This window comes from Haemaphysalis longicornis, unplaced genomic scaffold, assembly GCF_048455015.1.
Source record: "Haemaphysalis longicornis isolate Haplotype H1 unplaced genomic scaffold, Haemaphysalis longicornis Haplotype H1 scaffold_8, whole genome shotgun sequence".
In the NCBI taxonomy this organism is placed as follows: domain Eukaryota; kingdom Metazoa; phylum Arthropoda; class Arachnida; order Ixodida; family Ixodidae; genus Haemaphysalis; species Haemaphysalis longicornis.
The window spans coordinates 152,874,554-152,900,734 of record NW_027526445.1 but is presented as its reverse complement, the minus strand read 5'-3'; the positions used below and the strand labels follow the sequence as shown (position 1 = coordinate 152,900,734).

At 49.3% G+C, this 26,181-nt stretch overlaps 1 protein-coding gene across 4 annotated transcripts in view; it reads left to right on the top strand.

The window, feature by feature from the left end:
- The window catches only part of LOC144148170 (barrier-to-autointegration factor-like), a 164,240-nt gene that overhangs the window by 99,965 nt on the left and 38,094 nt on the right, over positions 1–26,181 (top strand). For 2 of the 4 annotated variants that reach the window (XR_013317991.1, XR_013317988.1), the window contains 2 exons: positions 3,437–3,576; positions 4,241–4,584. The exons of the other annotated variants lie outside the window; for them this stretch is intronic. The gene's annotated coding sequence lies outside the window, so the exon portion shown is untranslated. Of the gene's footprint in view, positions 1–3,436; positions 3,577–4,240; positions 4,585–26,181 lie in introns of those variants that run through there. 4 annotated transcript variants of the gene reach the window in all.

Here is a 26,181-nt window from a genome sequence, read left to right as displayed (position 1 = left end):
AACACTAAAGCGTTGATCTTTTCGTGTAAAACAGTTTTTATTGCCCCTGAAAAAATATCGCCCCGTCAATGCGTTTGTATATAACTGTGAGTTTGACTTCGAATGGGATCGGCGTGTCACTTTATGGAAACACATTTCTTTTTATGGAAGTATTTAATAACAGGCCTTGAGGGCTCCGTACTTTGACATCAGACTGCTTATATTGCCACTGAAAAAATAACTCAGCGTTTGACGCTAAAGTCTTCTCAACAGTGCATTTCTGTCTAATGGTGAAACCAACTTTAAAGGAACTTGGTTGCTATCTTTCAATAATGATACATTGGTGTTAAGATACTTATTGAAGGCCCGACGCCATTCAGACTTTTATATCAGACGGCTTATATTGCCCCTTAATAAATGTGTTTCCAGCAAAGCATTCGGGTATAGCATCCAAGCCGGCTTTTAATTGTCTTTGTGTACAACAAAGTTGTTTACGTATTTGTCTGGCATTTTTTAATTGAGAGTTTCGCATTTCTTTTCACTGAGGGAAAACGGCTTAAATGCCAATATATCACCCAGTAAGCCAACTAAAACTGCGTACGGTGCACTTGCTTTCAAATACAAGGAGCGCACCTTAATTTCCACAGAGTACGTGCAAGTTGATTTTATAGTGTAATCGTGCCTATGGAGCCTCTCTGGTATTTTGCTTAATTTTAATGCACTGTGTTTTTCATTCATTTACCTTTAAAGCCCTCATATGCGTTTTAGGTATGCGGGTGAAACGAAATAACCTAAAAACAGAGAAACAATTGATATACAAATACATACATATTCCAATCGAAATGCATAGTTCCGCTATAAATGCACACAAAAAGCGGGGCGCGCAGTTGTCAAATTCCAACATGCCTATGTACAAGATCTAAAAGAACACAAACATGAGAAAATGATTCATACAATTTGTGCATTGAGGAATGATGGTAACCCTGATGAACGAGTCCAGGTTAATTAGGGTGACGATGCTACCTGGGAGCTTATTCCAGCGACGATTATCAACTTACGAGTGGCGAGGAGAAAAATAGGTTAGTACGCCCGAACAATGGCTGGGCTTTGAATGCATGATCTTGACGAGAAAAAAGCGTGAGTAGCATGTTTTATGTGCGAGGCAGCGAAAGGAGACAGGCTTCGGTGCTATAAGAAGCGGATAAAAGATTGAAGCCGGCGTTGTTTCAGTTAGGGATTTTTAGGTGCGGAGCACCTTAGGACCGCACAATGTCCATCCGCGTCCATGCGCATAGCATTCACAATCGCAAAAAATCACACAGGCACTGGCAGGATTAGACCATATGTCTGTCGCCTTACCGATTGGGCTACGACCATGAGTTAGTACCCGAGAGTCAAACGGCTTAGTGCCTCGCCTGTAGCGGTGTGGAGTACCTCAGGACCTCCCAATGTCCGTCCGCGTCCATCCTTGCGCACACCACCATCCAGCGAAAATCAAGCGAAATTCTATCTGAGCCGTGCGCTGCAGTTTCATTTAGGGAATAATCAAGGTGCAACTCACGGCTCAAATCAAATGACGGTCGGGGCGCAAATCGGATGTCACTCGGGACGCAACCTGTATGTCATTTCGAGTCCCCGTAGTCCGCACCCTCGTCATCACCCGTGGAGATGCTACCATTTTTTTGCGTTTCTGCCACGCTTGATGTCGGTGAGTAAGTTCCTGAGAAGGAATCGGGCAGGTTTATTTTGGAGTGCTTCAAGTTTGTTCTAGAGACACGAGGCGGGGGGAGGGGGGGGTTCCAGATTACTGCTGCATATTCTTTAGAACTAGTGTTTGGTAGGTCAGTAGCTCTGTGGACGCGTTAGCTGATTGCAGATGACGTATAATAAATGAGAGTGATTTAGATGCTTTGCTTGTTATTGCATCAATATGATGGTTACAAGTTAGGTCAGATGTTATGTGGACCTCCAAGTATCTTACCATGATTACGGCTTGTTAGGCGCAATATGACGTGCTAGTTTTAGTAAATGTTATGACGTTCGTTCGTGCATTTTGGAAAAGTTTATTTCCATCTGCCGATCCCTACACCATCTTATCTGTTGATTAAGGTCTGCGTGCGAGGATAAAGAATCTTAGGGGTTTGTATTTTGTCTATAAATAGGGCAGACATCCGCAAAAAATCGAATAGTAGAACACATATTACTGTTAATATCGTTGATATACATTAAAAAAAAATTGGCTCCAATCCACACTGTGAAGGTGGTTGGAAAGCAAAGCTTTAAAGGACACCCACAACAATTACCCATGCGACGTCACTTGAATTCACACACGTGGCTCTACAAAGAGTGAAACCAGAGATTCTGTCACAGCTACCTGGAATCCGCGGGAGCGGCGTCCCGAACACAGCAGCGTCGGCCACCGCAGGGCTAGAGCTGCAGACGCCACCGCTGTAACCCGGCCGTACGTTGGCGGAAAGAAAACAGAGAGGGGTATCTTTCGAAGGGCGAGACAGCGGAACCTAGCCATCCTAATGTGCTAGCTAGAGACTACACCACCACGCGACACAAGCGCACACACCGAAACAATTCGGCATGTGAGCTTAGTGATTTCCATTTATACCGATTTGAACTAGTTACTTTAGTAAGTTCGAGAATTTCGAGAACGATTGGTGGACTTTTATTACCGATTTCTTATCAGATGCAGTTGCCCCTTTCCCCTTTTGTAATACTTGTTAAAACACAACCGAATTAGTATTCACCAATTTAGAAAGCGGAGCCCCATTCGTGACAACCACCGTAATAAAGGTAGCGTTTTCTCCAGCATCCAGAGGTCTGTATGTGGTTTCTACACTATGTTTTTCCACCCTGCAAACCAATGCTTAACGTATCTTTGCCGTAAGACCCCTTAATTCCGTAAGGTCCAGGTTACCCAGGAGGCGCTGTCGAACAAGTTAATCACGCCATGCGGAGGAAGCGCGCAATGAAAGCGAAGCACGCCAGAACAAGCTAAAAACAACCGTCGCTAAAGCAGACGACAAAGCCGTCTCTCCAACGCGCCCGCTGGTGCGAGCAAGCAGCTGCGCGCGGGGAAACGCCAGATAATATCGACCTATCGCCGCGCCATCTACACTTTGCTCCGGTAGTGAAAACTGCCCTCCCCTCCTCATCCGCGTTGGGAGTTTCTTGTCCCGCACGCTAAGAAGGTATCGTTGGCTGGTAGAGGTGGACAGCTTTTGCTTTAAAATCTAATCACCTAGCTTTTTTCACTTGCGTTCGGAGTTAGAGGGCGAATTGGAGTTCACGTTGGCTATTATTGAATGCAGTCGAAACCATATTTATACGTACGGGTATTACAAGAGCAAGGCTGGTACTCTGCAGGGTCATTGACGTTCGGCTGGTCGCCCTTCGTTGCTGCAATTCGAGCCATAATTACGCTTCGCGACCCTATTTCTTGCAGCAAGTTGCGGTGCTTCTGCGACGAGGATGGACAAGCACCGCAAGTTCGTCTCGGTGCCGATGAAGGACAAGGAAGTCACACAGCTCGCCGGTATTGGTCCAGTCCTTGGCCAGGAATTAAAGGAGAAAGGCTATGCTAAGGTAACGAATGCCCCTGTGCCTGTTTTTCCAAAGACTGTAGTCTTTCTGGGGCTACTTAATCGCAGAAAGTTTGGTCTGTCTGTCTGTCTGTCTGTCTGTGACTCGATCCAGCCACCCGGCTAAATTAAAACAGAACCTGCGGAAGTCTTATGTACCCACAGCCAAATCTAAACGTCTAAATCCGGTGACAATGTTCAAACTTCCCCACATTGTTGAACAAGAACAAGACATTATGCAAATATAAGGCAGAAAATCAATACGTAAGTGATATTTGCAGTGTTCCTCTTTTAAAAAAGGGGCAGTTTGCTATCATCGCTGACCTCTTGTACCATTCGGCGTCAGTATAAAACGTCCACAAATGCAGTGGTAACGTTGAACAGGGCGCAGGCGAGTCGCAAACAGCAATCATGCAGCGGTGCCCACAGAATGTGCTTCAAACACACGGCTGGCGAGCCGCGCGTTAGCGTGGCGGGCACATGGTAATAATAAAAATGGAAGGGGGCTCATTTGTGGTTATACCTACCTCCTTCCACGTGTTTTTTGTGTTTGTTTGTTCCGCTGCTATTGCTGAAGAGGTTGTATACAACCTCCTTGCTGCCAACCCCCGCCGCTAGCCCAATGCTGCGCAAAGCGTTAAATTAATTTGTGTCACTTTTTTTTTCAGGACTCCGCTGTCCTTGACAAGTACTTGGAATTAGGAAAAGACGAGACGCATTTTGTTGCTTGGTTGAAGGAAGCTAGTGGCGCCAAAAACAAGCAGGCGAACGAATGCTGGCAGTGAGTACAGGAGTGCTGCCAAAATTTCAAGTAAAGCTGTTTGCGATGGCTCATGCTGGACAGTGCGGCAAACAATTTTCGGCTGTGAAGCGAAGAAGACGCCGCGTGAATTCTTCGCTTTCATCCTCCATCTCGACGGACCGGTCAGCATGATCCCTGGATCGCGGTATGGTATCAGAGACAGCCAGAGAGAAATTACTTTAATAAAATCTGTAGATGTATCTTCCCTGCTATGGGAATTCTTGGTGCTTCCTGCGTGTTGAAAAACAAATGTTGAAAAAAAAAACAGATGATGATGATGATGATAGTTGGATTTTTATGGCGGAACGCCGACTGAGGGCAAAGAGCACCAAAGAATAGTTATTCATTTGAGTGACATGGATGTAAAAGTAAACCATTTCAGTACAAATAAAGGAAGTAACACACATGGTAATGAAGATGACTGCTGCAAAGGGCCAGGTTGTTATGAAGGAAGATAAGAAACGAGAGGTAAAAACTTGCAAAAACGTAAAAAATTCCCCGCATTTCGCCGAGGGGAAGAATGTGAAAGTGCGACTGCACGAGTTGAATTTGCGCGGTTCGGTAATGTTCGCGAAAGAGAGATCACACAGACACACAACTACAAAGAAAGAAAGATGCATTTATTCACAGACACCTATTTGTGTTGTCGTTGTACTTGATTGCTAGAGCGGATCTTAGCTTTGAAATTTCTTGTCAGAACTCCTTTAAGCGGGTGCATTAGCCCTTCTCACGCCCGATTCCTGGCCAATCCCCCACGTGGGTATGTGCCATGTCAGCGGAGGCAGCGCGCGCCCATCTCCCCCCGTTGCCAAGGGAGACGAGGAGATTCCTTGCCAATCCCCCACGTGGGTATGCTATGCGGACATCGCCAGTGAACGCAGGTTCAGGGTCGCTTAAGAAGTGCATTCGCACTTAAAAAACTTGTAGAAATGAGATGTAAAAACGCTCTTTCACACGTGACGGTTGTAGACATTGCAGGAATACTTGCCGGTGCAAACATTTGGAGTGCGTTCGGATGAACGGTTATGTGGCGAGTACGCAAGATTGCACTTATCCCAAAGGCCCACGAAGTTTTGCATTTGAAGGTTTCCTTACGCAGCAGCGACCGCACTAGTGCTCACGTTGGCGCAAATGTTGAGCGAATGCGCAAGGTGTACATGAAATTGTCTCACACGCCACATACTCCCTACAGAGCAGAGTACACACGTTCAGCCTTATGAAGGAAATAAGGAAATTGCTGGAGAAAGTAACATTCAAGAGCGAGCAGTGTACGATGCACTCAAGCCCCGAGTTATAAACCATTGCGGACAGAAAACGACCGTTGCGGGTACACAGCTTAGAGAGCGGTGCAGTGAACAAGCGGGTCATGCACACGTGGCAGCTATTCTTCCCACGCCAGCGAACGGACGCGTGAGCTCGCACTGTCTAGAAAAAAAGGACTGGGTGCCGCAACGCCAGTAGGCAGCATGGCTTTCCATAGAAACCCATGCAGCCATAACGCCCCTACCGACCCCGCAGCGGCCAAGGAAACAGTGAAAAACAGTTGAGCAGTGGCCTTGCAACGCCATCGTGTGCAGGAAGTTCACCACAGAGGCAAGCCGCAGTCAAAACTCGATCTAACAAAACCCGTCTTTACGAATTTCCCGATCTAACAAAGAAATTCAGATTCCCTCGCAGGTGCCTTACGTCTGTCTCAATGCTTTTTAGGAACTCGAAATAACGAAATATATTCCGAGCTGTTCCTGATTCAATGAAGTATTTCTAGAAACACACACATTTAAAACAGGAGGAATTTTTAATGTTTCTTCAGAACACAACGAAGGTTATTGAGTTTAACAGGATGGATAGTTGGGCGAGTTGCTGTTGATTCATTTTGAAAACAGGCGTCGGAAAGGCCTAAACCAAGAAAAAAATACACAGGACGACGCGTCGTCCTGTCTAGTTTCGTTCTTGGTCAACGTCTTTGCCGCGCCTGTTTTCAAGAAGAAGATTATTAAGCCACGTCAGCAAAAAAAAAACAGAAAAAAACGGAGCATATAGTTTCGTTTTTGCGGAGCTCTACGAGATAAACTCAGCAGTGTCAGTTTGCAATCAGTGATACTATAGATGACGTCAGCAGTGGTGGCGGCGCTTGCTTCAGGTGATGGACACTATTCACTTGTCCGGGCGCTTTGCTGGGGCTCACAAAGGAACCGGGAACGCATTGAACGGGCCTGCGTGTTAGGAAAAGTCTGTCCCCCCATTGCTAACGACGTCTACGCATGCGAAAATCACGGGCTTTCTTGCAGGGAAATAAATTCGTTTCTTCAGATCCCCAAAAATTTTATTGCTATTATTTCGACCGCAGACTTTTAGCACATTTCTAAATTAACGGAAGACGAGCTCCGCGGCCGCCGCAATTACCATGTCATAGTAGCTGCTAGAATGCGCCTCCCTTTAGACATCGAACTTATGGAGTCGTCTGCTTGTAGAAAGACAGTCCCGATTTTAGGAAGTTCTAGATTTAACGAAATAATTCGCAGTTTTGCGTTTGATCAAGTTTTACCTGTAATAGTGTTTCTGTCGAGTGGCTACAAGACAAGACGTGTGTCGCAACTTATCTCGCAGAACTGTGGAGGGCAGCCGTGGGCGCGGACAGCTCACACCGCTGCAAGCTCAGCTGCGTAGGACGAGGTTATGTGGCGCAGCCTCGCGTAGAAATGCCATAGGCTCCAGACACTGATGGCCTGCAGTAATTCAGGTGGTGCTGATCCTTCTGCGTATACACGCCTGTACTTGCCACAGCAGCGGCTCATGTGCTTTAACGCGAAGGGTGTCTGGACTGGTGCAAGCATCAAGAATTTTTAACACGAAAGCGTTTTGTTCCGGCATACACAAAGATTTCTCCGTCGTCAAATCCGTCACGGAAATGGCGCCAGTACAATGAAGCAGGCGGCCTGTAAAGGGTGCACCAGCGCACACAGGGTCTTCTCACGGGGAAGCGACCTTTAGTACTACAGCGTACGTTATACTTCGGGTTGTTCATTTTCGGGTTTCATATTCTAACACGAAAGTGTTTTATGCCGAGAAACACGAAGACTTCACTGACGTCATATCCATCCCGGAAATGGCGCCAGTACACCTTTGCCGAAGCGACCCGCCAGAAGGACGTCGCTCACCAAGCAAACCCACAAGACAGCCGCCGACCCGGAAATCATGTTCAGCTGCAGATTTCGCTGCACATTTCACTTTCGTGTTTTACTGATTCCTATGGCCCAAGAATAAACCACAGTTTTTTTTCATTGTGTAGCATATAGTAGTTGTTGGTATAACCCAGGGGGGGAACAGCCGACGTACCCTTGATGATCGCATCCAGGCTGAGACTGCGGGAAGCTGGGGCCAGGTTGAGGATGAACCCGCATGCTCCACCAAAATGTCATGTGACGGCAGGTTGAAGGCGGCACGAACCACGGTAGGTGATGAGATGGATTTAGTAGCCATTGTGGCACGGGCACAGCTGTATCAAACTATTTGCGTCATCTTCAAATACGGTTGAGCATAGTGCAACACAGTTAAACCTGGATGTGGCGAACCTCCATGTAAGGAATTCTGTATTTAACGAATTTTTTTTATTCCCCATTGCCGCCCCCATGGAGCCCATGTCTTTGCGAGCTCTATGTGACGAAAACATTGCGGTGGTTAACCTTGTTGTAACGAAGTCGCTAAGCTGATAAGTCATCGTTTTTGTACTTTTACTGAAAAATCGGTCGGAGAAATGAGCTACTTTACCGAATACTAGCAATACTGTGAGGAGCCAGGAGCAGCAAATACGCCCAGGATTGCCTAAAAAGGAAATTAGACACGACGATGATGATGATTAAGAAGAAGAAGAGGAAGAAGAAGAAGAAGAAGAAGAAGAAGAAGAAGAAGAAGAAGAAGAAGAAGAAGAAGAAGAGAGCGGCTAACGCCATCTCGTGGCTAACAAACACCCTCTTCTGGCTTTGCTTGGGCAGGGCGACGCCACACCAGGCAGCAAGAGCAATTCCACTTCACCTTTTTTTAACCACAAACTACCGTGAATTTCCACGTGTGAATGCGGTGCCGATTCGAGTTTTGAAGGGATAGGCCGTCCTGTCGGCGTGTAGTCTCGCGTCTCCTCTGCTCTCTGTGGTATTCGTGCATCGGCGATGAGTTCTGCTGCCAGGAAATGAAAACTTTTTGTCTTTTGAAGACAAGCTCACAGTTTTGTATGCCGTCTCCGCCTGCGAGAAACAAGAATGTCGCCGCCCGATACGGTACCTTAGCTAGTAGCCTCTCGACAACTTTGAGTGCGGAAAAGACCATCCAGTTCACAATAAGGCGAACTTTCAGCAGACCGCCTTGTCGTCGTAGCCCGCTGTAACGAGTAACGCTCTAAGATGTGAAGCCACTGCTGCAATCAGGCGGCGCAGCGCGACAATGGACTTAAGTAGAGCTCCACAGCGTAGCGACATAACGGCGTCCCACAGAGTCTTCGAAAACCAAGCGGTTTGAACAGTCATACCTGTTCGAAGCTCGCGAACCGCTGGCGCTTGTCATACATCTCCCCGATCGAGCAAAGAAAACTGGAGCTATATTTGAGGCAAAAACTGTGTAGTATATAGCCGGCAGCCCCCGCGTTCATTTAGTTAGGAAAGCTCCGTGGGTTGGTTTTTACAAAAGTAAGCGCAAAAAAGTCGTACTGCAAGAAAAAAATGGCGCCTTCCAAACAGCGCAGTAAGGCGCCGGCGGCGCTGGCACGGGCGGGAGGAAAAGCAAGCACATTAAGAACAGAAACTCCCGCTGGCGCAGTTTCAGGCAAGGGGTGCGCAAGGACTGCGAAGGCTGGAGAGAGAGAGAGAGAGAAAAACTTCTATTGAGCAGTTATATGCGTGGGGATGGCGTCTTAGTCCAGAAGTCCAAGCGTCGTCTTCGCACGTTCCGCCCTTTCCGTAGGCATGACCTGGTCGGCGAGGTGTGCGCTGGACAGGGCTGTCTCTCACTGCTTGAGGTTGGGGCTAGGGAAAGGGGGTGGCAAGTCCGGGTTTTGGCTACATTCCCAGACTGCGTGGTATAGGGAGCTTGATTTTCCACAGAACTTGCATTGAGGTGGATGCTGATTGGGGAATTGCATATGGAGCCGGACTGGGTGAGGGAACGTGTTTGTTTGAAGTAAGCGAAGTGTCGAGCCTTGTTTTTTATTTATTTGTGGGTGAGGTGGTGGATAGACTCTACGTTCTAGCCAGTAATGCTGGGTAATGTTACGGTAAGTCACAACAGGGGTGGGGTCAGGTTCTCCTTCCAGGGCCTGGTGGGCGCGTGCGCAGGCCGTCGCGTGGGCGAATTCGTTGCCCGCGAGGGAGGAGTGTGCCGGCACCCAGACTATGGTGCGCTGCTGTTTCGGGGGTTTGTGCTCAGGATGCGGTATGCTGCGGGAGTCACCGATCCAAAAGTAAATCTTCTGCAGGCCTGCTGCGAGTCAGAAATTATCGTCGTTGCCTTGGTCTGGGTTATGGCAAGCGCTGTGGCCACTTCTGCTTCTTGAGGGGTAGTTTTGGGGATGGTTGCGCTGGTAAGGCATTTGTCTCTTGATGTTACTACTGCCACCATTTCTCCCTTATGGTTACTGCTTGCTGCGTCGGTGTAAAACATCCCTTCGTATTTAGCATAAATTTTCTCTAGAGCTTCGGCCCTGGCCTGTCTTCTGCCTGCATGATGTTCCGGGTGCATATTGCGGGGAATTGATTTAATGTGTATGCGCTCCCTCATATCTGGCGCAAGAGTTCGGGGTTGTAGCTGCCCTTGAGGCGTCAATTGAAGTTTCGTCAAGAGCTTTCTGCCTGCAAGTGTGAGTTCGAGTCTTAATTTTTGGCTGGAGAGGTGTCCTTCGATTAATTCTGATGCGGTGTTGTGAATGCCTATTTTGAGTAGTCGAGCAGTCGAAGCGCTCGTGGGGATTTCCAGTGCTTGTTTGTAGGCTTTCCGCATAATGACGTTGAATTGCTCCTCCTCAGTTTTGGTCAGAGTTACATACGGGGCCACGTAGATAATGCGGGACAGAATGAAGGCCTGGACCAATCTGGCGGTGTCCTCCTGTTTCATCCCTCTTTGTCTGTTCGTCACCCTGCGTAACATCTGGGGGACCTGTTCGGCGGTAGTCTTTAGTTTCTGTATCAGTGCGTTGTTCCTTGTGTCCACCTGGATATCAAGTCCAACTATTCGTATCGCTTTTGTAGGCCTGATGGGATGGCCTTCCAGTGTGACTTGGATGTCGTGTTTTTCTTTGTTTGTGCGTTGTCTGCGTACGACCAGAAGTTCAGATTTTTGCGGAGCGCATATTAGTCCGCAGCCTTGGGCATACTGATTGACGGCATCAGTTGCCTGTTGGAGTGCGTCTTGGAGGCCGCCGATCGAATCGGTGCCCGTCCATATAGTAATATCGTCGCCGTAAGGACCATGCTTTATGTTAGGAATCTTCTCTAGTCGTTTCGGCAGCTCTATCGGCGCTAAATTGAAAAGCATGGGGGATAGAACAGACCCCCGAGGAGTTCCCTGTCTCCAAGGGTAACTGGATCAGAGGAGACATCCCCTATCTTTATGACAGCTTGGCGGTTGGAGAGGAAATCGGCAATGTAGTTGTACGTCCTCTCTCCGCAGCCTGTTCTTGCCATGTTATTGAGGATTGCGTTGCGCGCCACGTTGTCAAACGCTGCTTTAAGGTCGAGGGTCAGATTGGCCCGGGGGCAGTGTGTCGTGGCCGGAATGAGTATGTCCTCCTTGATTTGAATCAGGATGTCTTGGGTGCTCAGGTGCTTTCTGAATCCAAACACTGAGTTTAAAATTTGCTGAGTGTCATCGAGGTATTGCTGAAGTCGTAGAAAAATTACCCTCTCCATGATTTTCGCCACGCAAGATGTTAACGAAATCGGCCGAAGATTATCTATATGTGGTGATTTGCCTGGATTCGGGATCAGTCGCACCTCGGCTGTCTTCCAGGAGATGGGAAGCTTGCCTGTGCGCCAGAAGACGTTGAAATGCTCTGTGAGGTCTTCTACAGCCCTGTCATCCAAGTTAGCCAACGCTTTGTTGGTGATTGGTCTTGCCCAGGTGAGCTGGAGCGCTTGCAGGCTGCAATGGCGGCACGGACCTCGTAGACTTCAATGTATCTGTCTAGCACGAGATTGGGTGGACCTTCATAAGGGGGAGCAGCACCTCCTTTTCCCGGGCGTAGGTATTTGTTTTTCAAGTCTTGAATGAGTTCATACGTGGTTCCCTGGTACAAGTGCAGAGTGCGTGCTAGGCTTCTACTGGTCTCTCCCTTGTTCTTGAGGGGGTCGATAAGGTGTCGCAGCAGGTGCCACGTTTTGCGAGTAGATAGTGTTGCCTGGAGGCCATCGCATAACGTAAGCCAATTCTCCTTGCACAGGTGGGCCGCGTACTACGCCGCCTGCTTACTTACTGCGCCATACGTTTCTTAAGCCGGCGGTTATGCCTCTGCTTCTTCCAGCGTCTGGTCAGGCTGTGTCTGGCTTCCCAGACGTGCAGGAGTTTGGAATCGACATGCGGTGTTTGGTATGTTGTGGCTATTGTTCTCGTCTTTGCCTTTACATCTCGTATAACACTCTCCGCCCACTGGTCGTAAGACTGTGCCTTCGAATGGTCACGATCTTTCCTTTCTTTTCCGAATTTGTCCCAATCAGTTAATTTGGCTGTACCGATGTATGACATGTAGCTCAAGCCTTTGATGAGGACTTATATGATATCATGACCGGATCCCAAATTCTCCATGGTGTTGGTCCACGTGATGTCATGTGAGTCTCGGAGAAGGGATAAGTCTGGGCTTGTGTTTCTAGAAACGCTGTTCCCTGTGCGGGTTGGGGTATGCAGATCATTTAGGAGCGTGAGGTTGTGCGATTCTATAACATTGAGTACATCTTTCCCCCTCTTACTGTTGTATGTGTATCTCCAAAGTTTGTGCGCTACATTAAAGCCCCCCAAAACGAGGAGAGGAGAGCTACCAGCGAGTTGGAGGGCTTCGCACACAGTATCATCTATACCTGGTCGTTTTCTCGAGGGTCGGCAGTAGACGTTGAGGATAAAGATGCTTTCTTTGCATTTTGCTGTCCGAGGAATGAGTTCCACTAGAGTGTGCTCACATCCCTTTGTGGGGTAAGGTGCTGCATGGCTGCTATGTTGCTCTTGACCAAGGTTACCGTAGATCGTCCAGACGGATCCGTGTAAGTAACGTATCCTGGGAGCTTGGTTGGACCATTCGTCTCTTGGACTGCAATGATATCGGGGGGGGGGTGATAGTGTGCCGAGATACTGTTGTAGCGCTGCTGACTTGTCTTTGAGTCCGCGGCAATTCCATTGGAGCAATGTGGTGGAGTCCTGCCTATTTGGTAGCGTACTCATCGTGGAATGAAACCAAATCCTTGCTTTCGGGGAATGGAGGGTGGGAATACGGAGCTTGCCTTCTGCGGAGACTGTTGCTTTCAACCGTCTCCATTCTGCCTTCTAGCCGGTCGATGCGAGTTCCTAGTTGGTCGACCCGACCTACGACTTTATCGATTTGGACGCCGTTCTGGGCTACCTGAGCGGATAGCTCCTGCAGTTGTCGGTTAATTTGGTCAGTTTGGGTCCATATCTGGGTCTGGAGTGCCTTGAGTAGGTCTTCGAGGGAAGTGGTGCCTGCTTGAAACTGGGTTTGTTGCGAGAATGTGTTTGTGATGTGCTCCGACGAAGTTTTGTTTTGACCTATCGCTTCGACTTCAGCTTGTGGAGAGAAACGTGCGCACTCCCCCTGAGCGGGTGGGACCGAGGGAGCTGTGTCCATGGTATTCGAATTTGTTCCGGCGATGCGTGAAGGGCGTTTGCGTTTGTATGAGTGCGAGTCGTCACGGGAGCTTTCAAGTTCTGCTAACCTTTGTTCTAATTACGCAATTATTGCCTGTTATTGCGCCAACTGTGCCTTAAAGGTGGAACATTCTGGACATGGGTGGGAATCTGTGTTTTTTGGTGGTGTGGGTGTGGGGTCGCGCCGAGCAGTGGGAGACACAACGCGAGCCCAGCTCACGTTTTTCTCGTCGTTCCCGGTCTTCAGTGCACGGTTGCGGGACCCGGATTTGGACCTGGTGCTTGAATTTCCTCTCCTTCTCGCGAATGGGGTTCTGGATTGGTCACGGGGCCGCCCCCGCTGGTCCAGTTGTGAGGCTGGATGGCACTGCTGCGATGCTTGCTGTTCCGCTTGGAGTGCAAGTTCTTCCACCCGAAAGGCTCGCTCCTCCATCCTCTTCCGCTCGAACTGCCGTTGACTAAGGACGAAAGGCTCCCGGAAGGCCTTCGGGCAGCCCTTGGTAGCCGTAAGAGGGCCTTGCAGTCATGTCCAGGTTTCGGGTCTCTGACCCCACACTGGTGGCACAAACGTGTATTGGGCTGAGGACATGCCATCGCCCTATTTCCGAGTTCATGGCATGCGTCACATGCAGGCGCAGTCTTCTTGTACAAGGAGCACGGGTACTCCGAGCCGAAGAGGGTAACATAATAGGGGACCTTGTTACCAGCAAACGTGACTACGACGATGTTTGAATTTCTCAGACTTCTGCATGCGTAGATCTCGTGGTTGGGCACGTACATGTTGTCTAACAATTCCCGCTCTGAGAAACGGAGGGGGGCCCCTCTTATGATGCCCTTGACGGAGTGATCTGGAGCGAGTCCGTAGAGCTGCACTGGGTAGGTGACGTTATTGATTCGGATCTGCTTCACCTGACTGAATGCTTTTGCTGCTTCTGCCGACGGGGTGCTGATTGTAGCGGTGTTCTGCACCATGTCATAGCGGACTCGTAGGTTGGTTTGGCGCCAGGTGGACTGAATCACGCTCAGCAAGGCGAGCGAGACCTCGGCTAGGTCTAATTCCACTATCTTGAGGCCACCCTGTGGTCGCAAAACGAGCTTGTAATCGTCCCTGGAAAGGGGAGCTGGCCTTGGAGCAAACTTGCGTGTAACCGAGGGCTTCGTGGCTGTCGGCTCAGCCGTTAGGCCTACCGCTGGGTTGGGCTTCCGCTCGCATCGCAGCTGGACTCGGGTGACGACTTCAATCTAATCAGCGTTTGAGCTTGAATCTGTCGCAGTTTCATCACATTCGCCTTCAGTTGGGTCTTGATGCATCAAGTTGTCCTCTGTTTCACTTGCGTCTGTGCTCGGGAGCACGGCGGGGTGGTCCCCTGCTTCGGCGGTCGTACCTGGCATTAGTCGTACCCGTTGTTAAGCCTAGTCCCGCTGGGACGAGGCTTAGCTTGCCGTGGTTCAAAGCTGCCGTAAGTTGGCTAAATTCGCACTCACGGAGAAGTGAAATAGTGTCCTCCGGTGCACGAAGCCTAGCTGTCGATGACCCTGTTGTCCGCTTTGGTCCAAGGAACGAAATACAGCACATCTGAGTAAAATTCTGGAGCCCATGCAAAACATGTCCGTTCGCTGTAGGCCACCTCATGCAGGGCCGCCGCGAAGGCAGGAAATTCGAATTGCATTCAGTGTTAGCCATGAGCGGATAACGGCGCTACAGTCCATTATAACGAATCACTGCTCTGCACTTTCGACAGCTTTCACATTGAGTGAAGCGGCTTTATTTTTTTAAAGAGGACTTTCTTTCTTTGGCTACCTCAACGCGAAAATTTTGTCTGTATCGAGGATTTTGGTTGTGACATAACAAAAACCAGGCGTACAATCAATACATTTATAAGTGCACCTCTTTCAAGGAGAGAGCGCATTACATGGCTGGGTCGGCACTGGCATAGGTCGGCAAAACAGAAAGAACTCACTCAAACTCAATCACAATTTTTTTCATTAACGCTGTACTCAATCAAACTCAGACTCAAAAAGCTCGTCTGTTCACAAAATCACTCGTACTCACCCACCAAATACCCATTTGTAATCCTACTCACTTGTACTCAAACTCATTTGTCCTCACGAGTATTCGTACTCAATCTGTACTCATGAGTACTCACTCTGTACTCATGAGTGCTCAGTCTGTACTCATGAGTACTCAATCTTCTGTACTCATGAGTACTACTCAGTCTGCAATCATGAGTACTACTCATTCTGCACTCATGAGTATCAATCTGTACTCATGAGTACTCAATTTGTATTACTCACGAATAATCAACTTATCTGCACTGTTAGCTACGTCATATCTCGAATGAAAGACTAAATAGAAAAAAATACAATGTTTAATTGATTAGAAAAACACAGGATCGGGCTCAGGGGAGCTCGGGGCTTGCCGGTGCGACCGTGGCCGTAAACTGCGGTTTTCTGCGTGTCTTCGGGTGGCAGCTTTATTCGTCCGTTTTCGTTTCCGGGAGCGCTGATACTCTCCTAATCGTGCTCCAAATCCGAACTGTGCCTGCCTCCCAGGCACAATGAAGCGTTTCTGTAGATTAACGTCCGTTCGTATCCAGATCACTGTCCGCTTATTCACAGATGCTCGATGCTGGCGTTTGTTTTTTGTTGTTCCGGATACTAGAAACTTTGTTAAGAAGGTGTTCGTCTCGGTGAGCTTCGGTGAATTTTAAATCTGCTTTCTTTTATTGTGTGTGTGCCACGGGATTCACTTCGTCGGACCTGAACTTGACAGTGTTTACGGCGTTGCGTTAGTCGCGCCGCTTCCGTCGGCGATTGTGTTCATGTAGCTCGTCGCGTACTTGATGGATGTTGGGGCGTAGACGTCCGGTTTGTCCGGTGGCGAGCTGCGCTGTGTAGGGATGGCATAGTTCGGCGTGTTGAGGACGTTGCTTGAATTGACGTGTGCATTGCGTATGGTGTGGGAGCCGATTGGCTTTTCGTTAAGTGTGCGGTAGCGTGGCGTTTCCTAGGGTGGCATGGCTGATTGGTCAAAGTCTTTGCGGCTCCGTTCTCGCAGTTGCAGTGGTTGTTTCGGAAGTGAAACCGTTGTGGTGGGGAAGAGGGCGTAGTTCGTGCCGTCCATTCGGTCCCACATTCCTTGGCGTCGCAAGCGTGACTTCATTGTTAGGGAATTCGATGCCTCCGTCTGGATCGGGTTCATTCGTTGTCGTTTGTGCTGTGTCTGTGTCGTCGCTCAAGCCCTCGTCTTTTGCCCGTTGTTTCGAGAATGCTATAATCGCTATCTCTCCCATACAAGCAGGCTCCGTTCGTCCCGAGTCCGCTTGCTCGCGGTTGCGTCCTCTTGTACGAAAAAGTGTTTACCGTGTGAGTCTCGGTCGGAGCGCGGATGCCGGGGATCTTGTTCGTTCTGGCTCAGACATGCCGCATGCGCTGGCCGTGTCGTTGCTCGTTGACGGACCTACCTGCACGAGTGTTATGTCGTTCGTCCGCTGGACTCGGGCTTGAGGAGCGGGTGTCGGAGACCTCGTACGTTCCGGTAGGGTTGAACCGCGTGCGCTGGGTCTTTTGTTGCTTGTGGCCACGTAATTTCTGAGGTTGTAACATTCGCTGGCCAAGCCGGGATTGCAGCAGCGCGAGCGGAGGATGTCGCGAATAGCAGTTTTTTTCCGTGCGTGCTGGCTTGGCGGGGTTTCGTGCGCTGTGTATTTCGTTCACCGTGCTCAGCTCGACTGGTTCAAGTTGGATGTCGTTCGTCACCTCTGGTGCGTTTCGTGCGCTGTGCGTCTCGTTTTATCTAGGAAACTCCCCTATAATTGGTGTGCGGTCGTTCGTCACGTATGGTGCATTTCAAGCGCCGTGCGTCTTGCTCGCTTGTCGGGGCCATATCTAAAAATCCGGATGCGATGTCGTTGGTTGCATGGACCGGTGTCGGGACAGCACGAAAGAGGAACGGGCGACACTGCAATACCTCGCGCTACGCAACGCGAAGTTGCAAGTTTCACGGCGCAACCGCCACAAGTACTCCCTCCCTGATGTGTTTACCTCTTGGCTAAGGCTTGCGTGTTCGCCGATCCACACGGCGGACCAAAACGATTATTTGGACCGCGGTCCGCATATCATGTGATAGGACGTCACCAGTTCGCGCGGACCGCCATTCGACCGCGCAGGACCGCGGCCTTCGCGGTCGAAATATTCGCCGAAACTTTTCGGTCTGCAGTCTCAACGGCGGACCGCGACATCAATCAGCGTGGTCTGACAGGGGCCGCGTCGCGTGGGCGGAGCCGAATCCAGTTGCGGCAATAGAGAACAGCGCGGCAGCGCGGCCATTTCGAAGCGCTCGAAGGAGCCTGTAAATCACCCGCGGTTGGATAAGCGACGGGCTAGGCTTACAATCGAGACGCATACTTCATTCGCGCTTTTTCTTGCGAGTCCTATGACTCTTACTAGTGCGATGTTAGCTGTGATTATCACTTTGTTTCACGCATGTGGACCTCAATTTAGGGAAGAGTTCGGTTCCAGCGAGCGGTGACGAGCCGTATGCAGCCCGGATCGCCCCGCCGTCGCCGCTAGTCGTGTCGCCTTCATGCGAACGACGGCGGCGGCTGCGTGAGCACGCCCGCCCGGCTTGCATGCGGGTGACCGTTATTGTGGGGATTAAAGGTTTCGTGCAGGCTTGTGCGTTACAACATGTTGTCGCGGCCAAACGGCGCCTGTGTTCAACCTTCTGGCTTGTGAGTTCAGACGGTCGGCCATTCGCGGTCCGCTCAGCCGGCCCGCCGTGTGCCTGCGCTCTGCTTTGGATCTTACCGCGGCGGACTGTGACGTCTCATCAGGTGACCGATTGGACCGCGGACTGGGTTCGGTACGTCGTGTGTATCGGGACGCAGGGAAAGGCGTCAGGGTGGCGCGCCGCTTCTTTCTTTATCTCCAGGGATGCTATCACGGTGCCAGGAAAGGAGCTGAGGGCAACCGGCAATGGGATGCTTCTCATTGGTCGATGGCGTGGGTTAACTGAGGTCAGCAAATCAAACAAACAAAAAAGCGGATTTTTCGCCACCTTGTGCCACCGGTTGCACACTCTTTCTTTTTACTTTCACGCTCGCCCTCCCGGTGCCGCTGCGCCAGCGAGGCGGCTCAGCGAAGTGGGAAAAATCGCCCTTCAGATGCATTTCTGACGCCGTGCTCTGGTGTTAATTTTTTTTCTTACTTTCATGACGTAAAGTTCTCGTAATAGCTCGAAAGAGCGGCAATGTTTTAATCGTTGTGTGCTCCACTGTACATATAAAAAATGCACTGTCGACGCCGGTAGCGTAAGAAAGCGCACGGCTGTTAGCCAAGCTTGTATGGCTACGGTTCCGTGTATAATTCATGTCTGTAAATAAGAACTCCCGAGACTCCATGTGTCTTCGAAGCGCGCGGGGTTGTAGACTGAGAATTTAACTTTCATATCACTTTCGTATTTATGTCTTGGTTCAAATATCCCTAATGTTTTATTTTTGCTGAAAAAAGCTGATAAATAGGAAGCATGATACCAGCTTTAGTAGCGAGGGAATATTTTGCCAATATGAAGCCCTTTAAGGATTCTTTTAACTTTTGGCCGAGCGGCTGAATCGCGGGGCAGTTGGCCAGTTGTAGAGAGGGCACATTATGTACATAAAGCTACTTAACGGTGACCCCAGTAGCTCCCGTGTATACAGCGGGGTGTGATATTAAGTTGCAATAATAAATTATCTTTATGACAGACACAGACAGACAGACTGACAGGCCAACATTGTCAGGCTGAAGTGGCCAAAGAAAGGCTATCGTCTTGAAAACCAGCTGGAAAGAGACGCTGCCGCCACTGTTCCGCATTCTGCGAACATTGCGCAACAGTACCCCTCGCAAGCGCCGCCAGCCCGCAAAGTAACAGATAAACAGAGAGACGAAAACCGGCTACCACGCGAAAAGGCAAACAGGGAGGTCCCGCCGCGAGAAAGGGACAGGACAGGGGCGCTACGCGTCGTTGTGTCTATTTCCGTTAACAGCACGGTCAAAACCAACACGGGTCTGACCTTAATCACTAATTTTAGTCTGCGTGCGTGTGCGGTTAACCAGAGCGCCCGATAAACATTTGCTGCACCTGGCGACGCACCGATGGTGGGCCCGGATTCGCGTCTCGGTCAAACAGCCCGCGTCGATGGCAGACTGAGCAGGGCGACGTCGCAATAGTGGTGACTGAGCAGGAATGGCCCAGTCCCAACAGTGTGCGTGTGTGTGTTCGAAGGAGGGAGGGGGAAGGAGCGGGGTGCGTGGAGAGGGTATCGCTCGCTTTCGAGGGCCGCATGGCACCCAGTTGCTGCCGGTGCTTGGCAGCCGTTCCAGCAGTGTCGAACTGCGCTGCCGTGCTTCGTGTACTCGAGAACAAAGTTTGCAGACGCGTTTTAAGTATGCACTTTATAAGCGACCCCAAACCATCCACCGCCGGCGTCGGCGGCGGCGTCGGCGTCCGCAGTGCTCCTCTATAAAGAAACAGCATCCGGCGCCAGGTTTCGATCCGCGGACTTTGCGGCCGCAGCGCGACGCTCTACCGACCAAGCCACGGACGCGACGTGATATCAGCGTTAGTGACGCGCCTTATATCTTTAACGCATTCAAACTACGTCGTCAGCGGCGTGCGTTGGCGACTCAGCGGCTTGATAACTGCGTGGTGTACACGTGATACTACAAACCCGATGGAAGAGATGGAAGAGAAGGCGGCGAGGCGGTGGGCTGCGGGGGCCGAGCGCAAGCCCCGCAAGCGGGCCGACAACCGTGCATTCGCACTTTCACATTCTCCCCCTCGGGGAAATGCGGGGGAATTTTTTTCTGAGGCGTGATAGCTTGCACTGACGTCACTGTATTGCCGTGTTGGTTGGTTGGTTGCACCGTGGAAATCTGCAGCTCTTATCTCGAGCAGTGCGGATGAAGCTGACAGCGATCGATCAAAAAAAGCGGTTGCGTCGTTATGTGCAATCCACATGTTTTACGAGATGCTCCAAGACGTGAGCTTAAGCGACAATCCCGGCGTCTGGCGTTGGCGTTCATCACTTCAAAACGATTCCTTCACGAGGCCTCCCACCATACGAGCTTAAACTCGACAGTAGCTGCTAGCGAGGGGTGGGCGCCAGCCTGTAAACAGCAGTGAAGGTAGGGGAATAACAACCACCGAAATTGACCATCATCGTGAGCGTCGTCATTACACGGTGGCATAAACGAGAAGCGGCGAATGGGGTTGCAACTCGAAAGTAAAGCCATTCGAAAGAAAAACGCTCCTCCAGCGGCAAGATGCCAGGGCTCTTCTACAAAATATGTGATGCTAAACAAGGAGTCGCACGCGTTCAACTGGATATTATGATGTCCGATTCACAACTCACAAACGTGCTTTGGTGTACTCGGATATTTTATTTGCATTGCTGGGGCAAATTCCACCGCCGCACCTGTACGGTGGGGCTATATGCTCACTTGTAAATGGCACTACACGAGACCATATTACTAGCGAGCCTGAGCAAAATGTTTTAAAACGGGAACCTTATAAAACCAAATGGGCGCACGTACATCAGCCAAATTTTCGCTTGAATACTCAGAGTGAAATGGTGCGGACAATTTCGGTGAGACAAACGCTACAAACGACGTAGTCGGGTTGACGCGAGTTACGTAATTTAACTGCGACTGTTGAAATGAGCGGTTCGGCTCACAAAACGACTAACAGCGCGACATGCGTCTACGGAAACTACTGAAAACCGAAAAAGAGGGATTTCAGTACACCTAGTGCGTGCATTGTTAGCAGCCTCCACCGCCTCTCCCATAAAACAACTGGAAGGGAGCACGCGCAATGAAGCCGCCACGCGTTCACAGGCCGCGTCAACAAAAAATTCCCCCGCATTTCCCCGAGGGGGAGAATGTGAAAGTGCGAATGCACGGTTGTCGGCCCGCTTGCGGCGCTTGCGCTCGGCCCCCGCAGCCCACCGCCTCGCCGCCTTCTCTTCCATCTCTTCCATCGGGTTTGTAGTATCACGTGTACACCATGGTTATCAAGCCGCTATAACGCCGCTGAGTCGCCAACGCACGCCGCTGACGACGTAGTTTGAATGCGTTAAAGATATAAGGCGCGTTACTGACAATATCAGCGTCGCGTCCCTGGCTTATTCGGTAGAGCGTCGGGCTGCGGCGCGCAAAGTCCTCGGATCGAAACCTGGCGCCGGACGCTGTTTCTTCTTTAAAGAGCGCTGCGGACGCCGCCGACGCCGCCGACGCCGGCGGTGGATGGTTTGGGGTCGCTTATAAAGTGTATTCACACTTAAAATAACTGCGGCAGTCAACAAGTGCCATAGGAGAAGAGCAACTGCGGCCGCGTTTCCCGCCGGGCCCTCACCCCCTCGTTTTTCCCTCTTCACCGGGACCCCTTTGCAAGCGACCGCCGCGAAACGCTTACAGCGCCAAACAGGGACCGGGAAAGGGGGGAGGTGCAGTTTTCGTTGCCTGATTTTGCCATCCTTGACAGTTAAGCTTCACGGCGGCACTACTAATGTTTGGGACTCGTACACGCGATAGACGATAGACGAAAGACGATAGACGAAAGACACGCGACGCGAAAGACGATAGCTTTCTGCCAACCTATCTATCGTCTTTTGACGAAACTTGCAGTAAAGCAAGGCGATGCGCGGCCAAGTTTTTCTTTGGCATGAAGGATTGCGTGTCGCTTATCGAGGCAACTTTCAGGCTCTTAGCAAACCCGCTTATTGTGTACCTTATCAGCGCCAATTATCTTAAAGAAGACTTATAAATGCCACAAGAGATAACTCCTGACGTTGTCATCGCCGATTGTCCGGCAAAATGCCACGTTGCGTGAGCTTATCGCCCACCGCTTATCACATTTGGTCGGCCTCGCACCGCATGCTTTTTCCTGTTGCCTTGGAGGGTCAGGAATATCGCCCTTCACGTGCTTTATTCGTGAGATAGGAACTATTTGCTGAGCATCTAGTGCTTCACGTATGGCAAAATTGGTCCTTCCCGCTGCCTTTTCATCAATTATAGAACACCAGGCCTTACCACACTGCACACTAACGTAGAACCCGGGTATGCCCGGGTGTGTTCATTCATCGCCTCCTGTATTTCCACAATGCCAGACGCATCAGCCCGGACCGACCAACCAAGCCCTCTCCTTCTAGTCCGGCCACTCTCCCACAATCGGTAGCCTTCCCAGCGCTTCAGTCATGTATCCTGTTCAGCTTGGGGCGGCGCGTGGTGGAGAGCGGCAACGGGAAAAACATGCTCCGCCGCGACTCTGAGCTTTCTAGCGCTGGCGCGAGCGCCATTACTTTGACAATCTCAAACATCGGTTGCCTTGGCAACCAGGCACAAACCGCTCTCGAATTTAGTTACGGTTGCGTGATCCCGGTTCAGCTCGCGGTCCCACCTTGCGACATGTGGGCACTGCAGGCGTACCACTCACTCCCATTGGGAAGCGCGTGATGCGTTTGGCATTGTAAAAATACAGGAGGCGATGGTTCATTCATCCACGGGTCTGAAACACATTAAGGAATCATCTGAAAGGCGTAATTTGGCTCCAAAGCGTGATTCATCAAACTAGGTGTGCGGGACAAACTCTGGAATGACCTTGTAGAAACTGGCAAGCGTTACAGATATGATCAAAACCAGTTTGATGTGTGATAAAATGAACAGGAATTCGAATTAATCAAGAATTTTCTAAAGAAACAGCTGACTCTTTCTTGTTCTTTTTCGGTGGTTTAATCTAAAAAAAAGGGGGGGCGCAGCTTGCACTATGGGGGTGCAAGGCCGGAGAAACAGCAGAGCTGGCGGCCCCTCTCCGTTCGTCGGAGACCCGGCTGCTGCAATTCACATGGATTTCAGAACTTGCCGCTCAAAGTTCGTCATGACTGGCAGGTCCGGACCGTTTCGTCCGGAGCCTTTCACATCCCTTCAAAGTGGTCCGCGTTAGCACGCGCTAGAAACCATGGCCTATGACCGCGGCAACGGGCTTCGTGAACTCGGCGTCTGTGCTCCCCACTTCAGGCGCGAACGCACGTGAACTGGAGAGGAATTTTGGTGGAATATATATAGATATATATATATAGTTATATAGTTATATATATATATATATATATATATATATATATATATATATATACAGAAAGAAATGCCGGCAGTCTACAACGCCAAAGAAGGCATAGGGGAATGGTTGGACTTTTTTTTTATCGTTAGTTACGTTACATTATTATTATTATTTTTTAATTAATTACATGAGAAAGAAAGAAAAACACGCGCCCAGAGTGGGGACCGAACCCACGCCTTTCGATTAGATCTCGAATGCCTTACCAATTCGGCTATCTGGGCGACTGTGTTCTCCTTCACATTCTGGGGTATTTATATTTTACTACAACTGTATCTGACGCTTGAGGGTGGTAGCCAGCGCATAAGAGGGTAGCCAGCGCATAAGCCAGGTAGCATAAGAGGGTTTCCCGCCAGTTACCCGCTTATGACAGGCTGTAGACGTGCGCGTCACGCCCCGGGGGTTGAAAAGAAGGTCCCCTTCTCCCCGTGTAGTCTGAGTGGCGCTGGCTACCACCCTCAAGCGTCAGATACAGTTGTAGTAAAATATAAATACCCCAGAATGTGAAGGAGAACACAGTCGCCCAGATAGCCGAATTGGTAAGGCATTCGAGATCTAATCGAAAGGCGTGGGTTCGGTCCCCACTCTGGGCGCGTGTTTTTCTTTCTTTCTCGTGTAATTAATTAAAAAAAAATAATAATAATGTAACGTAACTAACGATAAAAAAAAAGTCCAACCATTCCCCTATGCCTTCTTTGGCGTTGTAGACTGCCGGCATTTCTTTGTGTATTTCCTAACGAGCCCCTCATTTCCAAACCCTATTATCGCGCGAAAGCTTAGCGAGGGCCTCGGTTCTGGCAGCCTTGATGCCAAGGTAGCATAAGAGGGTTTCCCGCCAGTTACCCGCTTATGACAGGCTGTAGACGTGCGCGTCACGCCCCGGGGGTTGAAAAGAAGGTCCCCTTCTCCCCGTGTAGTCTGAGTGGCGCTGGCTACCACCCTCAAGCGTCAGATACAGTTGTAGTAAAATATAAATACCCCAGAATGTCAAGGAGAACACAGTCGCCCAGATAGCCGAATTGGTAAGGCATTCGAGATCTAATCGAAAGGCGTGGGTTCGGTCCCCACTCTGGGCGCGTGTTTTTCTTTCTTTCTCATGTAATTAATTAAAAAATAATAATAATAATGTAACGTAACTAACGATAAAAAAAAGTCCAACCATTCCCTATGCCTTCTTTGGCGTTGTAGACTGCCGGCATTTCTTTCTGTATTTCCTAACGAGCCCCTCATTTCCAAACCCTATATATATATATATATATATATATATATATATATATATATTATATATATAGTTATATATATATATACATATATATATATATATATATATATATATATATAACACAGAAATAAGGGTTGGCAGTCGAGAAAACCTCGGAAAGCAAAGGGGAGGATGTGGTAGATCATTGAAACAGATTAAGAATTTGGAAAGAAAGAAAGAAAGTGAAGAAAAAATGCCCGCCAGGTGGGATCCGAACCCACGACCTCCAGAATACCGGTCTGGTGCGGTATTCTGGAGGTCGTGGGTTCGGATCCCACCTGGCGGGCATTTTTTCTTCACTTTCTTTCTTTCTTTCCAAATTCTTAATCTGTTTCAATGATCTACCACATCCTCCCCTTTGCTTTCCGAGGTTTTCTCGACTGCCAACCCTTATTTCTGTGTTATTTTCAACGAGCCCCTCATTTCCTATTCTGATTCGCTATATATATATATATATATATATATATATATATATATATATATATATATATGTATATATATATATATATATATATATATATATATATATATATATATATAAATCTAGAGAAAGATAAACTCACAAAGCGCGCAGAAATAGTATAAGTAAAGAGTCGGATACACAGCAAGAACAATAACAAACAATATCTTCTAGAGTGCACTGTTTGTAGGCAACAATATATCGGCCAAACTGAAACGCCCTTCCGAATACGGTTCTATAATCACCGCTCTCATGCAAAAAGCTGCCCTTATTTGCCCCTGTCAAGACATGTGAACAGTCCCGGGCATGCATTTGATCATCTTAAAGCAACGATTTTAGAATCCGCCTTCAAAACGCACCACGACCGCGAGGTTCGGGAATCTTATCTCATTTATAAGTTTGGGTCAGCCACACTTGGAATTAATGAAAGTTACGGAAAACTAACGTGCTTATCCCTCGAATAAACTTAGCGGCTTCATAATTTTTATAACTATGTTCATTATTCCTACCCTCGAGTTTGCCATCAGAATTCGCAGAAACTCTCCTAATACAGCAGCTTTGTTAGCTTAATGCGGCTCAACAATGCCATTTGTCCCGGAGAAGGAGGCCTCGTTCCCACCACCACTTAAGAATGTTTAACTCTTTGTGATCTATTCATGTTTAACCTTTTGTGACCCTACCTATTTCCTGTTCAATTGCTAGCTTCTGTGAAATGCTCTTTTGTGCCCCCTATCTATTCTCTTCATCCGCGGGGGGCACACCCATCTTCGCTTCCCCTAGAACCAGTCTCCCCAGCCACTGAATACCTTGCTGTATACTCTTCCCTTTCTTTACAAACCGCGGTTGACCATTTTCCCCCATTGTCTGAACTTGCAGCCCGCGCGGCATACGTTGACCCGTCATGGTGCAACCTTGAACGCTGCATTGTTAACACGACCCCTTTTTCTCTCTCTTGCTCCCCCCCCCTTTTTTTTGTTGTTGTTGTTTGTTTGTTGATGTTGTAACGTAGGCGTAGCCTGACTGTATGCACACTCTCCATTTGCGAAACATTTTCCATTCCTTCTTACATTTTTATGCAAACCT